The sequence below is a fragment of the Acinonyx jubatus genome, chromosome A2 (genome assembly GCF_027475565.1).
Source record: "Acinonyx jubatus isolate Ajub_Pintada_27869175 chromosome A2, VMU_Ajub_asm_v1.0, whole genome shotgun sequence".
NCBI classification, from domain to species: Eukaryota; Metazoa; Chordata; class Mammalia; order Carnivora; family Felidae; genus Acinonyx; species Acinonyx jubatus.
The window spans coordinates 123,472,276-123,488,302 of record NC_069383.1 but is presented as its reverse complement, the minus strand read 5'-3'; the positions used below and the strand labels follow the sequence as shown (position 1 = coordinate 123,488,302).

The following is a 16,027-nucleotide window of genomic DNA, read 5'->3' as shown; positions in this document are numbered from 1 at the left end:
TTCTTTTGCACATTGTCTCCTTGCCCTCTTCCTCCACAAGTCAGCGTGTGCTTGTTATACAGCTACAAGTGGTAGGAGAGGAAGAACCGAGCCCAGTCTCAGGCTACTGATGCCAAGGCTTTTGTGTGCACTAGAAACTACCACTCCCTCTAAAACCATCACCTCGGGCATGGGGTGGTTCTTTGCGGCCTAGGCTGTATCTTCACCTTGAATTGAAGATCTCGAAGTCAGCCAGAGGACACTGTGCAGAATACAAATGACACCCTATCCTGAGGTCCCCATAGTACTAAGAAGCCAAGACCTGGAGCCATGAGGTAGAAAGAAGCTCTCTTCTCTCCACACCCACTGTTACTGCGGTCTGTTCCTAAGGTTGATGGCTGCTGATGTTGTATGTCTCTGGGGCATCTCCACACTGTACGTACCACTGTGGTCTTGGCAGTGACCGCAAATGTTGATGATAGTTGGAAAGATTGTGATGAAAGTCACATTTCCCAGCATTGTTTAGGTCTTAAGCTGGTATCTTTTCAGGAGGGCCTTCCTGAGTTTGATTTGGGGATCTCTACAGGAAATCTCTGTTGATGAAAGTCAAAGTCAGCTGTTTAAGTAGTCTAGTTGGAGGCCATTTGGCAATTGGCCATTGGAAGATAACAAAGTATAGGGTAAAGCAGGACATTTGGCATATCTCCCCTGCCATTTGCCAGTGACATTTTCAGGGGTCAGTCTAGGGGACCCTACTGTCCTTTGGTTATTTCAGTGTCTAGCACTCCCAGGGGAGACCCTCATCACTGTGTGGGACATGGAGGGAGGGAAAGAACTTCCATTGGGAAGTCACCAGCGGTAGGCAAGGGCTTTGGGGGTGCAGGGGATATAGGCACTGCAGTGGATTCAGGGAGATAGGACCCTAAAAGAATGGGGGTGGTTAGGAGATTGGGCGAAGTTCCAGAGGCAATAGTGGGGAACATGCTAACGGTGGGAGCGGTGCTCGGATGCTGGGTCCTAGCACTTGTCCTACCTTTGTCCAGGCAGAGAGGGGACCAGACCTGGAAAGGAGCAGTTGGCACAACCAGAAACCGCTTTCTTCCTACTTCTTGACTAGTGCATTCCAGCCTCACTGAGTTTTCTCTTGCTACAACATGCTATTTCTACTTCTAGGCCTTTGCACTAGCTTCTTTCTCTGGGATTCTCTTCCTCAGTGAGTGCCTCTCACTAATAGCTGCTTTTCATCAGTCAGCTTCCATTTTAAATGCCACTTCCTTCAAGAGACTTCTTTCTTAACCACTCAACCTAATACAGCTACCAATGCACATGATTCTGTATCATCAGTGACCTATTTTTAAATTGCAAAGTATGTTTACTATAAGTAGCTCTTCATATTTATGTATTTATTTATTTGCTACTTAATTGTCTGTCTTTCCAAAATAGTACATAAGTTTCTCAAGAATAAGAATCTTTTCTGACTTGTTCATTTAAGTATCCCTAGTATATAGAACAGTGCTGAGTAGTGTTGTTTGAATGGAAAAATACCCAACTTTAGTATTCCAAAGTGGTTTCCCAAGGCCATCTTGAAGGAGGTAGCCCAAGTTAACTTCCTTAGAAAAAATATGAAGGCAGAGGGCAGAGCCATGCATTGTATTAGTTTAAGTGACACGTGTATCCGTATTAAAGAATTAATTTGTTTTTACTGTGTATCTTCTTAAATATTTATAAGCAGAAAATTGGTTGTAATCTCCTGTATTTACTACTCATGTAAAACAAATGAAGTAATCTAATGTAATTAAGGCATTTACCTGTTGGATTATTTTGTGCATTTCTCCCATCCAAGTACTAACCAGGCCCAACCCTGCTTAGCTTCCGATATCAGACAAGATCGGGCACATTCGGGGTGGTATGGCCATAGACTATTTTGTTCATTTCTATTCAACTCAAGATCTTTGAGGGCAGGGCCCATATTTAATTTGCTTACTAACCCATCATCTGTGCTTTTACATTCCTGGGACACAGATGTAGCATTGAAAATATCTGTTGTGAATTAGTGTTGAAAAGCAAATAAAGGCATAGTTCGTGCCATCAAGAGAGTTGTCCAATAGGATAAGCTTAAAGACACAAATCAGCTGTCCATCCATTTTCTGGAATACTCCTCTAATGAACTCTGAGCTTCCTTACTAGTAGCATCTGTTGGTGCTAACTTACGCCACATAACTATTGTAATGTGCTAATTCCTGAACACATGACAATGACTCATTAAACCCTTAAAACAAACTTAAGAAATATATGCTATTATTATTCTCTTATTAAGAGATGAGGATGAGGAGGAACAGATAGATTATCTGGCCACAGCTAGTAAGTAGCAAGAGCTGGGATTTGAAGTCAGTCTGATTGTATCCAGTCTGAGTTCCATTGCCTGCAGTTAACCAATGAGTGAATAATCCTGTGTCATTAGCTGTGGCCAGGGTCTCAGAATCACAAGTTATATCCCATTAGCGTACAATAGATTTGACTTAGTTAGGTGGTATTTTTAACAAGATAATCCACTCCTACTGCGGGATACAATGGCTTTAGACAGTTTTGTTTTTTTTTCATCTAAGTTACTTAAAATTGAAGGTAAAAGGAACTGTAGGAGTACCCTTGTCCTACCCTTTCATTTTACAACTGAGGAATCTAAAACTGGGAGGAGACTGAAGTCACATGGTTATGTAGTGGCAAAACCAGGAGAAGAAACTAGAAGCCTTTTGCTCTCTAAATTCTGTTCACATTTAATGCCAGGGGAAATTGACTGTTTTCTTTCCTGTAGCAGAAAAGAAAAGCAGATAACTAAACATTTTTGTTGTTGTTGTTCTACTTTTCTTTACCTTTAGAATTATTGCCAGAATATGACGATCTGCTCACTAGTTCTTGAAAGTACAATCCTTCTGTGTCTTTCAGATGATCCAGAATGTTTTTAATTTATGCATACATACATCCACTCACTTTTTCAGCCCTTTATTTATTAATCAAGGATTACTTATACACTATACACTTATATACTATGTGCAAAGGTAAGTAGGAAAGAAAGAATAGTCCATTGTGACTTTAGTAATATTGAGTCTATTTTGTCCTGTTTTATTTTCTCATTTGTCTAAAGTCCTTTCAAGGGTATACAGCTTGTAATTCCTAAATGAAATAAATATAAAATACACACACACAAAATAGCATCAATGTGAAAATTTGCTGTCAACTCTAGTACCTAGCTATTATTGTCTTAAAATTGCTTTGTTTCTATGTCTCTCAATATGACTAGCTAACACTATTGCATGCCTAATATATAACAAGCATTCTATTAAATTCTCCTTGTATATTACCTAATTTAATTCCCTAAAGAGTTCCACAAACAAATATTTTATCATCCATATTTACAGCTTTATATCACATTCTTAGTAAATGGTAAAGCCAGGATTTAAATCAAAAAATGATTTTCTCTAAAGAGGTTTTGCTTAATGACATCATCAAACTATCTTTAAAATTGTTAGCATATATAGAATATATCCCCAAACTTTGACAGAGAGTGTTTAGGAATCTGAGTTATTGTACACTAAAACTAAGAAAACACATTTCTTTTCATTTTCTTCTAACAAGTACACCTTTACCTCCCCTTTGTATAATTTCCTACAAAATTTTGCCCAGTTAGTGATATAGCCATAAATTTATTTAATCCACTAATAAGCAATGATGTCACATTTGGAAACCTTAGAGGAGACTTACACACTGTAACTTTTTTACTCCTTAAATGCAGTCCTATTTTAGAAAATGGTGTTGCAGGATTGTGCTTATTCACGTTCTGTATCATTTTTCACAGTCCTGTTTTTTAAGGGAATTAACAGCTTGAGAAATGGTCTGAGTAAAGATAGCTATTCTCCTCAGCGTGTCTGAAGATTGAAGAAGGAATAAATAGCAGTCTACTCCCTTGATTTCTTCTGAACTCTGAGACAACTGAGGCCCATATACATTATAAAGCGGTTGGCTCCAGTGGTGTTATTAAATTCTTTGTAGGATGCAAGCATTGCTCATTGGGTCTTCTTGTGTTTGAATTTCATTTAAATGACACACATATATATATGTTTATATATAATTTCAGCCTCATGGGTAAGACTTGGAACAAACAACTTCCGTTACACCTAATAGATACAGTCTGTGAGGTATATTGGATGTACACTGTTCATCAAAATATTGGTAAATTGACCTACATTTTTTAAGTTCAAAAATATAAACTTCAGTGTGTATCAGGAAACATATATTGTCAGTTATCCTTGCATTTCTCAGTGTTAAGTAGTTGTATTATGCAAGATGAGTGAGTCTGTAAATGCAAGGTAGATGTGACTGCATTTGGACTTTCTAAAAGAATTGTAGGCAATGTATGCTCAGAAACCACCTGCTGTTTTGGAAATAGACTTTGGAGTTGATGGTTGAAGTTATAGATTTTTTTCTAAAGCAGCATAGAAGTAACAAGGATTTGGCTGAGGATAAAGACATTTTCCTTCTATGCCACCACTAACTGCTTTCTAAATATTTATTCTTAAATACAATGTTCATATAATATGTAAGAAACAAGTTGGTGCTCTCTTAGTTACACTGTGTATTTAACATGAACTCAAAAATGAAACACATCTCAATCCATAACCTCCCCACTTACTGGTTAAAGAGTCAGAGTTAAGGAGACTCATGTGGGATTCTTAACCTCATTTTCATTCTTGTGTTTCATAACTTCTGGCCTTCAGCTCCTTATTTGCATAGACAATAGTGTCTAGTAATCAATCAACATGTTGTACATTCTATAATGACCATGTAATTAGCATGCCCTCTGCATTATTTCTGACCCCTTACAGAGAGCATAGAGATGTTGATTGCTTTGAACATGGAGACATATGACTTTGGGAGCACGATAGGGCAAATTGAAAAATTACAATTCATACTGGCTCCTAGATTTATTGTTTCTGTTTTTGGAAAGAAAAATGAGTTTCCTATTAGTTGTTGTAGTGTTCACTTATTTTTCAAAGCCGTTTGAAATTAGTAAGATATTTAGTTGTTTACTAAATCTTACCTGGTTATTTTTTTCCTAGGGGGAAAGTAGTATAGATTTGAAGTCCATTAAATAATACTTAATTTATTCTTTTATCTGAATTTAGGATTAAATGTCACTTTTGGTTTTTATCCATATTTATTCTATTTGAGAGCAATGTTTTCTCAAATACCTCAGTTACCTTCAGATAAGCTATTTTCTAAGGGATACACATTAACTCCTTCAAAATCAGAGATATCATGTGGTAGCTGCCTTAAGGGCATCTCTGAAGCACCTAATATTTTTGCAAAGATTGATTTAGATGAAGCATGAATACTCACACAAAATACCAATACTGACTAATTATTCCTTCCTTTAGGACACAGATGTTTACCATGACATACCCTTGTTCCCTTCATTGCTAGAGGTATTGCCATAGATAGTAAAATAAGTGAAATCAGAATTTGTTTGTACTGCCAGGCTCCATCATCCATCATCTAAAGTGTATTTGATTTTTGTCATATTTTGCTAAGAAATTATTAATGCTGGTTTGACTGAATTAAAATAAGTCATTTGTATCTGAAATAGCAAAATGAAATCCTGAGGAATGATGAGTTGCTGGAAAGATAATTGGAATGAGTAGAATATCTTAATTTATCATATTAAGAAATGTATTTCTATGCTTTCAATCTGTATTCATATATACTGGCTCCAAATGTAATGACATATACTCACCTAGCATTAGATTTCTTTCAAGGGAATATGTTTTTCTATGACTCTTGTTTTATGACTAAAGAAAGAATAAAAAAAATATATTTAGAATAACTAAAATGAAGCAAAAGGTCAGTCCAAGAACATCCTCCATGCTTATATGATTAATTCTAAGGTATACGTGTATAGAAAACGGGGACCATGTATGATATTCAGAGTCCTAAAGATGTCCCCCTAGATTTATTTTTCTGTTTACTCAATCAAACACCAATCTAGTACTGCTGTATAGCGATTTTGCAGACAGAACTAAGATTACTGGCCAACTCATCTCAATTTGGGGAGGTAATTTTAGATTATCAGGGTGGGTCCACTGTAATCACATGGGGACCCTAAAAGCAAAGGACCACTGCAGAATATTCAGGCAGAAGAGTGGGGTAGTGTGGGGAATAAGCTTAGGAATGTCCCAGGCTTACACCAGTGGTTAACAAGGCATAAAGAAGTACAAAGCCATAGGATGCTCACACCTGATTTTGGTTTAAAAAGATCAGGACCCCAAGATAGAGCAGAGGGGTGAAAAGGCACCCAGGATAGAGAGGGTTATGCAAAGACACCCAGGATAGAGACAGGGCAAAGTCCCCCAATACAAACATATATGAGGTAAGCAAGATTAGGCGTTCAGGGTGAAAACGCCCCCCAATTTAGTACTATAGAAAGGGGCTTTCACAGGAAGGAAGGACCAAATTAGGTAAGCAGGTAAATAGGGCTATATGCTGCCTAGAGCAGAGATGATTAACAAAAGAAAAGGTGCCTTGTTAACAACCCATTGGTGTAAATCCGGGGGATTCCTAAGCTTATTCCCCACAGGGAAGAAAGATGAGGCAGAGAGAAAAGAATCTGGAGATTCAAAGATTCATCATTATTGGCTTTTAAGGGAGTCAGTAAGTAGCCTGGAAATAAGATCTCTAGAAGGTGAGAATGACCCATGTCAGACAGCCAGCAGTGAAGTAGGGACTTCATTCCTGTGACCGTATGGCACTAATGCAGTCAGCCCAGACATACTTTACTGGCCTTGGGAAGCTACAGAACAGTCAGCTCATAAATTTCTTTTGTTTTAAGCCACTAATTTTGTGGTGATTTGTTTTGATAACAATGGGGGGAGAATGCACTGTGTTTACCTGCACCCGAGATTCTTAAGTAGGCAAACCTCACATTTCTAACTCTCTTTGGAGAAGTTTCACCTCTTCGCCTTATTAGCACAGTTCTACCTTTTTAGCGATGTGTCAGGCAGTGAACTGACTCATTGAAAAGAAAAAAAAAGCCAAGTAGACTCTAAATGACCATTTTTATTTACTGTCAAGATTAAGTGTTTTAAATATTTTTAACTAGTGTACTGTAACCAGAGTGACCTTTTCAGAATCCACATCTCATCCAAGGTCCCATTTCCCCATCCTTCCCCACCATCCTTCTTGCTTAAACCCTTTCAATGGCTTCCTTGTGCTGTTAGGACAATAGGACACTTTAAAAAAAAAAAGTTTCTGCCTGATTTGGCTTTTACTTACCTCTCCAGGTTCATACTCATTTTTTTTTTTTTTTATGATTCCTCCTCATGGCATGTTTTCGTTGTTTCTGCATCCCTTTATCTACTTGCTGCCTGAAAGCATGCTAAATAGTTAATAGCACAGGCTCTGGAGTTATAGTCTCCTAAATTCAAGTCCTGGCCTTGCCACTTCTAGCTATGTGACCTCAGGAAAAATACTTAACTTCTCTGTGCCTCAATTGTCTCATCAATATGAGGGGGAAGATTATACTACCAACTGTATTAGTCTACTTGGGCTGCCGTAACAAAATGCCAGAGTGAGAGACTTAAACTGCAGAGATTTCTTTCTCACACTTCTGGAGCTTGGATGTACAAGATCAAGATGTCCACTGATTTTGTTCTTGGTGAGACCTCCTTACAGATATCCTTGCAGATAGCCCCTTTCTTGCTGTGTTCTCCCAGGGCATCCCAGGGTGGGTATGGTAAGAGAGAGATCTTCTACTCACTTTTTTTCTCATATAAGGACGTCAATCCTATAGAATTACCAATCTCCCCTTACTAAACCTTATTTAACCTTAATTGTCTGCTAAATTCCCTGTCTTCAAATACAATGAAGGTTTGGGCTCAATACGTAAATTTGAAAAGAACACAATCTAGTCTATAACCCCTGCTTTAGAGGATTGTCATTTGAAATATTTATTTATTTGTGTCACTTCCATTTTTGGCATGCTGTACATTTTTTTCACTGACTCATTTAATGAGCATCTATGCAGAGTTCTGATTCCAGACATAAGCAATAAGCAGAAGTATAATTTAGATATTTTTCTTCTCATGGGGCTGAGTAACTGTACACCTACAACCACAAATGTAAAGCAGTGATAGCTATTTTTTAATTTAACAAATATTTCTTATGTATAATCAAAATATATTTGCTTCTCTATTCTATTGGTAATGTGATCAGATTCAGCAGTAAAAACAGTCAAATAATTTGGTCAAATAGCCATTTATTGATAAATTAGTCATTTGGAACTATTTCAACCAGTAGAGTTAAGTGGACTTATTTGGGATATAAACAAAGCTTTATAGTAGAAGAGTGTTTCATTCAAATGCAATGAGTCTTGTTGGGTGTTTTATTATAAGCTAAGCATATTAAAAGATTATAAGAAAAAATGCATATAAAGCACTTTGCCCAGTGCATGGCACATAATGAGTGGGTTTTTTGTTGTTGTTGTTGTTGTTGTTTGTTTATTTTGTTTTCGGAAATACTTGATTCCTACAAAGTGTGATCATTTCTCTAGGAAACAGGACATATCATAAACATGACAAGAATGTAGTTCTTTTGGAGGAAAGGGATCTTGAACACATAGTTTAATATCAACCAGGACGGCTGCTACTAAGAATGGAGGATATGGGGGGACCTGGGTGGCTCATTCCGTTAAGCATCCGACTTTGGCTCAGGTCATGATCCTGTGGTTCGTTAGTTCCAGCTCCATGTCAGGTTCTGTGCTGACAGCTCAGAGCCTGGAGCCTGCTTTGGATTCTGTGTCTCCCTCTCTCTCTGCCCCTCCCCACTTGGTCTCTGTCTGTCTCTGTCTCAAAACTAAACATTAAAAAATAGATTAAAAAAAGAATGGAGGATAGTAAAATAGTGATAGAAACAAGTAGGGTTGCTGAGCTACTTTTGACAGGAGGTCAGGGGAAGATCTAGGACAGGTGACAATTAGTTTATCTCCCAGTGCTCAGAGGTTGAAAAAGAGTTTGCCTAAAGCCAAGGTCTTCAGCTCTGTGATTGTCCTTTATTTTGCCAATGAACCCCCCCTCTTTCTCTGTGCAATCCATTGTGGGTGTCCTTTCTTAATGGAAGATGTGTCAGAAAATGGACTTAATAATTTTGTTCAGCATCAAGTATACCAAACTGATCAGTTAGTACTATAAATGTTTATGTTACTTTGTTCTCATTTCCACCAAGAAGGACAATTAAAAAAATTCTCCCTGGTGGTGGTAATATCACACATAAAACAGAATCTCAGTATGTACTTCTTTATTTCTATTTTCTTTTGCATTAATTGCCTATTTATTGTAAAAGTCTAGTTAATTTTCACTGTACAAAATTTTGCCAGTGTTGCTTTATGTGTTTAATTACATCAATTAATTATTTGCATGATTTAACAGCCCATAGGCTACCAGAGAAATAATCGTTTTAAAAGCTTGATGTTGCTGACTCTTTCTGAAGGAAAATTGGAAAAGATTCAACTTGGAGAATGATTGATTTCTTAGTGATATCTTCCTGTCATAAACCCAAGATATTTGAGAAAGACATGTTATAATTTTTCCACAGCATAGTGAACTGCCAGATACCAACATCTTAAAAACTTGAAGGTATTAAAAGGAGAATTGTGTACCAACAGTAAAACTTCACCAATGTCCTATGGTTTCTATTTTGAATAAAATAACTTTTAAACGTCCTAGCAGTCAATGGGAATTCAGAACTATTTTATTCAGTGATTCAGACAACCGGAAAAAGCATCGTTTAAATTGTAGGCATACTGTGTTTATGAAGAAGGTTCTCCAAGAAATGTTAACTGTAGTGAGCATTCTAATGATGGCTGTGCAAATATTAAACAGCCTCTACAATTATGTTTCTGTTTTCTTTTCTCTATTGAATGTTTACATTCTTTAAGCATCACTGATCGATAGCTTTCATTGACTTTGTTTTCTCCTTTCTCAGCTCTTTCTTTACTTATTTTGCTTAATGCATTTCTTCACATGGAGATAGATTTATTTATTTATTTATTTATTTATTTATTTATTTATTTATTTATTTCACTGTTGATGTGGGGGGAAAGATTGACCTCTTTTTATTAACAGCTTGAATTATCAGCAGGCACTGAGGTTTAGTGCCAAGTAAAGAACACACAGACGAGCTTATTTTTTATCCAGTACCACTTTTAACCTTGAATGCAGACCTCTGGGTAATGTCACACGGGATTCTTGCTGAATGTTTGCTGAGGGCTTCTTTTATGCTTGTCTCAGCCTTGGTTTAAAACAACATCAGGAGAAAAGATCACCAAACTGCTTTCAAAAAGGTCTTTTCTCATTTGCCCTTTCTTTCCCAGACTTTTTCATCACTCTCGCTTTCATGAATACTGAGCTGTGTCTTAACTCTCTACACTCTGTGTAAGGACTCAGTGGTTTTATACATTTAAACATGACACAGAAATTCACTGTGACAGGATTCAACCCATAATCTCTATGTGCAAGTCTCCAAACCTGGTCTCCCTATTGTAATCTTCTCATTGAAAGACAAGAACATCACCATCCACTCCTTGTACAAGCCAGAAAACCAGCAGTCATCCTTGCTATCCTTCTTTTCTCTCACTGTGAAGTTCAACAAAAAATTCTGTCGCTGTTCATTCCTAAACACGCCACATTTCTTCCCAGTTCTGTCCATCTCCTTGGCCATCACCACTAGTTTAGACCAAGTGTTTACTATCTCTTGTCTGGAGGGGGAAACTTCCTAACTGATTAATCCACAGTCACTTTTGGGTCTTTTTTAATTGCTGTAACATTGAATTTATCTGAATAAATATTTAATGATATCACATGCTTCATCTCATACATGAAACACTTCCATGGATTCTCGTTACAACTAATATGATCTATAAAATCCTGTTTGTTTTCGCTCCTTTTTACAGCTTCATTTCAACCTATATGTCCCAAACACCTTTTTGGTTTTTCAATTAGACCATGCCCCTTCTATTATAAGACTTTAGCACATACTGTTCCTTCTACTGAAAACTCTTATCTTCATCAGTACCCTCTGGCACACATACATATGTACATACATAAAATCAGTTTTTTGCAAAATTATTTCCTTCTTATTTATTCATGTTTTAGATTGTAGTTACAATGTTTTCTTCCATGGACAACACTTCCTAACCTTACTAACTAGATCACTTATCTATTATGTGATACTTAGCTCACGTTTCATTTTACATTTATTTCTAGGATTAATTAGGTTGTGGCTGAAATTTCTATGACGGTAGGCTCCATATTTGTTTTCATTTAATATCCGATCCTTGACATCTGGCTTACTGTCTGACATAATATCTACTCCATAAATATGTATGGAAAAAAACTAGTCTTTGTTTAGTACACATAAAAGAAGTGCAACTCATTTTCTACCTAACATTTCTTCATGTATTTGAGGAGAACCACCATGCTTCTCATTCTGACTTGGAGCTTCTTCAGGAATAATTTCCTTCATTTATTTAATCAGTCTTTATATTAAATGCTTTTGTGACCCCTTACAATCTTGATCATCCCTCCCTGAGTATTTCTTTCACTGTCTAGATGAAATATAGATAACTCTGGAAGTGGTGTGTCCAGAAATGAACCCAATATTCTACGTAACATTTTTTTTCTTGTACCTATGTCTCTCACCTTCCCTGTTCATTCAGTTTTGTAGAGAATCGAAGATTAGCTCATAAAGTAGCCATCATGGAACCATTATTGGACTAGCCACCCTAATCTGTTTTTGAGGCAAATTATTTAATATTTTTGACATAATTCCCAATTCGGTTTAGTGTACAATACAATAGTTCTTTCTTATTCACTTTATTCATTTTAAACTATAGTGAACTTAGAATCGTAAATATCTGAATGTAAAGATCTTTTATTTTGATGACTTTGTTTTTGAGATGAGGAAATGGAATCCAAAACAAAATTATGTGCCCAAGGCCCTGGGAAACATCAAAGTTAGAACTGGAATACAGCTTTCCTGACTCCTAGCCTAGGAAAAATGTAAAGATATACCAATGTTGATTAATGATTGGAATAAAATCTTGGGAGAGCCTTTTAAAGAAAACTCTATTTTTTTCATTATTTTGTACCTATTTTATACCCACTATTCAAGATTCTGTTTCATTTTATCTGAGTTGGAATTTGGCTATCAGCAGGAAGGAAGAAAAAATCCCATGGTGATTCTTTTAATCTTACAATTTATGTAGCTAATGTATTAAACAACTAGTATTTATTTTTATTATTATTTTTTTAATTTTTAGAGGAAGAGAAAGCATGAGTGGGGGAGAGGGGCAGGGATAATCTTAAGCATGTTCCACACTCAGCATGGAGCCTGATGTGGGACTTGATCCCACAACCCTGGGATCATGACCTGAGCTGAAATCAGTAGTCAGACACTCAACCTACTGAGCCTCCAGGTGCCCCAATGGTTAGTATTTTAGTAACCTGCTATTATAGTAGCTATTAAAATGATGATAATGGTGCTGTTGCTAATAATTAGATGCAAGAGAGAAATGCCATTCAATACTTATATAAAAATGAAACACTTCTAATTTTTAAAAAGTTTAATTATGTAGGTAGCACTGTATGAACATTTAGGAAAACTATGTTTTTCCTTTAAGCTGGGATCCCTCTGTATTAGTAGCCCCTTTGATTTCCAAGTTTTTGTTGTTGTTGTTGTTGTTTCTTTGATTAAGAGGAGTAAAACCTCCTCGTTCTATTTCTGATCCTCCCAGCCGCCAATCGTGAGAACGTATGCCACACCACCCATATGTTCGTCTCCAGATGGCTAGCCTGCTTCTCTCAGTTCCCCCACCTGCCTGGGCCAAAGGCATGCTGTGCTCAGAACCCCATGTATAACAGGGAAGATGCTGGTGCCTGCTGTCATCTGTGCACTCTCATGTCCACAGCTTCACAAGAGAACAAGAGAGGAAAGAAAGAAAGGCAGGGGTGAGGGGAGCAAACAGAGAGTTAAGGGAGGGGGAGAGATGGGAGGAAAAAAGCAAAGGAAAATGGGGAAAGGAGGTAGGGAAAGATTATAATTCAATAAGAAAAGTGTAGATATTTTATGATACCCCATTGTTATTTTGACAATTTAAGGAAATGCGTACAGCATACTCAAATATAAAATCAGTATCCTTTAAATATAGTTATATAAATCAAAACACAAATTCTTGTTCTGACATTAGAACTGATGCTGTATTGAACTGGCCCTGGACATGAATGATGGTAGATAAAAAGCTTCAAGTGGTTTTCTGTTGTTTTGTAGGGAAGACACCATGCATTTGTGTGCCATGTGTCATATATATTGCTAAGAAATAATATGCAAGATATAAAACACATGTTGCTGATGTATATAGTCATAATGTGTTTGAGTTGCCACTCAAGCTGAAACTCTAGAATAAAAGAGAGATGACAAAAATCACAAAGGGGATTTCCTCTCTTTTAACTTTATTTCCTCTCTGATTTTCACCCAGTGTACCATCCTCAACCTACATCAGAATCACCTTGGACAGTCAAAGAGAACCATGCAGCAGTTAATCAAGGTTGTTGTAAAAGTTTGTCATAATGCCCCAAAGCCTTCCTTTCTCAAGTAAAGTAAAAGCCAAATGTTATTATGTCGAGAAGAGCCTAAAGACATGTAAAGAGGAAGAAGGGAAACTGGTTGTAAGACAGTTGCAGTAATCCAGGGGAGAGATAATGGAGGACTGGAATAGGATAGTAATGATGGAGTTGGGGAGATGTGGGTGCATTCTTGACTGGTTTAAAGGTAAGACTTATAGGGGTGCCTGGGTGGCTCAGTCGGTTAAGCAGCCAACTTCGGCTCAGGTCATGATCTCGCGGTCCGTGAGTTCAAGCCCCGCGTCGGGCTCTGTGCTGACAGCCCAGAACCTGGAGCCTGTTTCAGATTCTGTGTCTCCCTCTCTCTGCCCCTTTCCCACTCACGCTCTGTCTCCCTCTGTCTCAAAAATAAAATGTTAAGAAAATTTTAAAAAATTAAAAAAAAAGGTAAGACTTATAGATTTTCCTTATCAATAGGCCCTAGAATGAGCCAGTAAGAGGTGAGTTAAGGTTAAGTCAAATAGACTTGGCCTGAAAAACTGGACAAATGAAACGGCCCTTACTTGGGATGGGAACGAGTGTAGATGTAGAAGGCTTTGTTGGGTGGGGAGTGGGAATAGATTGGGAATTGTGTTTGAGTATGTTGATTTTGAGTTCCTGGTGGAGATTTCTATTAGGCTATGGTTGGAAGGAAAAGTCTGGACTGTTGTCATCATAGATACTATTTGAAGAAATTATGTAGGATGAGGTCCCACAGGGAATGGGTGTCATAATAAGCAATGAGGAGATGAAAGTATTGTGCGATGAATGAGACACTAATATTAAGAAGTCAAGGAGCTGAAATGAAGCCACCAAAGGAGGTTGAAAAGGAGTGGTCACTTGGTGAAAAAATGAAGAATAGATGGTGTTCTGGAAGGCAAGTCAAAAGTTGTTTCAGGGATGGCAGGGTGATCAGTAAGTTCAGAGATAAGTGGAGAGAACATACGATTAGACATATTATTAATAAAATGAATACAATTACTAATAAAAAGAATGGTTAAGCCCAATTATTAACTATTAATACTTATACAAATCACAGTAAAATATAAAACTAAGATAAATTCTGGAAAAGAAAAGATGATATTTTATAACAATGAATAATAACAATAGAGACAGCAGAAGACATAGGGTCAGGAATCCTCCAAGGAAATGATCTTGAGGTGATGAAGGATGAAGGAGGTTGCACATATGCGCGCGCACACACACACAGTATATGTGTGTGGCACCTTAGATACAGGATTATGTATGTTTAGGAGGAGATTCTTGAGAACCACCAAAGATGAGAAGTGCACCCCATTGTATCAGGTAGGATGCTTTTGGCTGCAAGTAAGAAAGTTTCTGAATAAAAATGTGACTTACAGACTAGGAGTTGATTAATAAATCTCAAAAATAAGTGCAGTGAGAGGTAATTCCAAGGAAATTTGTAATGACTTCATGATATCAGAGTTCGACATCACTTCTATAGGGACCCTCTTAATCTCCCCCTCCACATTCACTAGACGGCTGCTGCAGCTCATAGTGGCAACCACTACAAAAAATTTCTAAGGCAAGAAAGAAGCAAGGACTTTCTTCTCACATATTTCTTCCTTTCTATCAACTAATAAAATATTTCTCAGCGGCTTTCAGCCAAGTTCACTTCAGCGTACCTGATCAGAACTAGGATCACTGGCCCTTCCTAGCTGCAATGGAAGTTGGAAATCCACGTTTCAGATGATTTGAGATTCAAGTTTGAAGGCAAAATTGTCGTGTGTTGGTAAATATTTAACAAATGGCTGTTGGGAGGGGCCACATGTTTCTACATTTATAAGGGTGTTATAAATTTCATTGCTGTAAGGGATATGTAGCACAATATTTACAAATAACAATAGTGTATGTAGTATTCGTTATGATAACTTTCCTATATCTTATTTATTTATACATAATATGTCCAACAAGTGTTTTCTTAACTTTGCATCTGTAGCTTTGTATCAAACTGTTTTTGTAGCTCATAAGCATAGTTCAGCATGAATGTCAATTGATAATTTCATGAGTTAATGAGTGATACAAAAGTAAAACAACAGTGAAGATACATGTCAGAATTTTACCTATTTATCATTAATGTGAGGGCATCTTTGCTAGATCTTGTGTGTGTGTGTGTGTGTGTGTGTGTGTGTGTGTGTGTGTGTGTGTGTCTGCACTTTGAAAAACACTATTGCTTTATTACCTACCAGCGGGACTGGCCTGCATGGAGCATTGGATGCTCTGGGCTCAGTGTATGCGTAGGATGTGAGGAGGAGATGCGCAGTGTGAGTTTGCTTTGAAGGAAAGGGAGTGATCTGGAGGCCAGGCCCAGGAGCCCCTCAGAT

General features: G+C 37.3%; 1 pseudogene; it reads right to left on the bottom strand.

The window, feature by feature from the left end:
• LOC106969544 (atlastin-1-like) overlaps positions 1–10,743 on the bottom strand; it is a 127,363-nt pseudogene extending 116,620 nt beyond the window's left edge.
• Between the last annotated feature and the right edge of the window lie 5,284 nt (positions 10,744–16,027).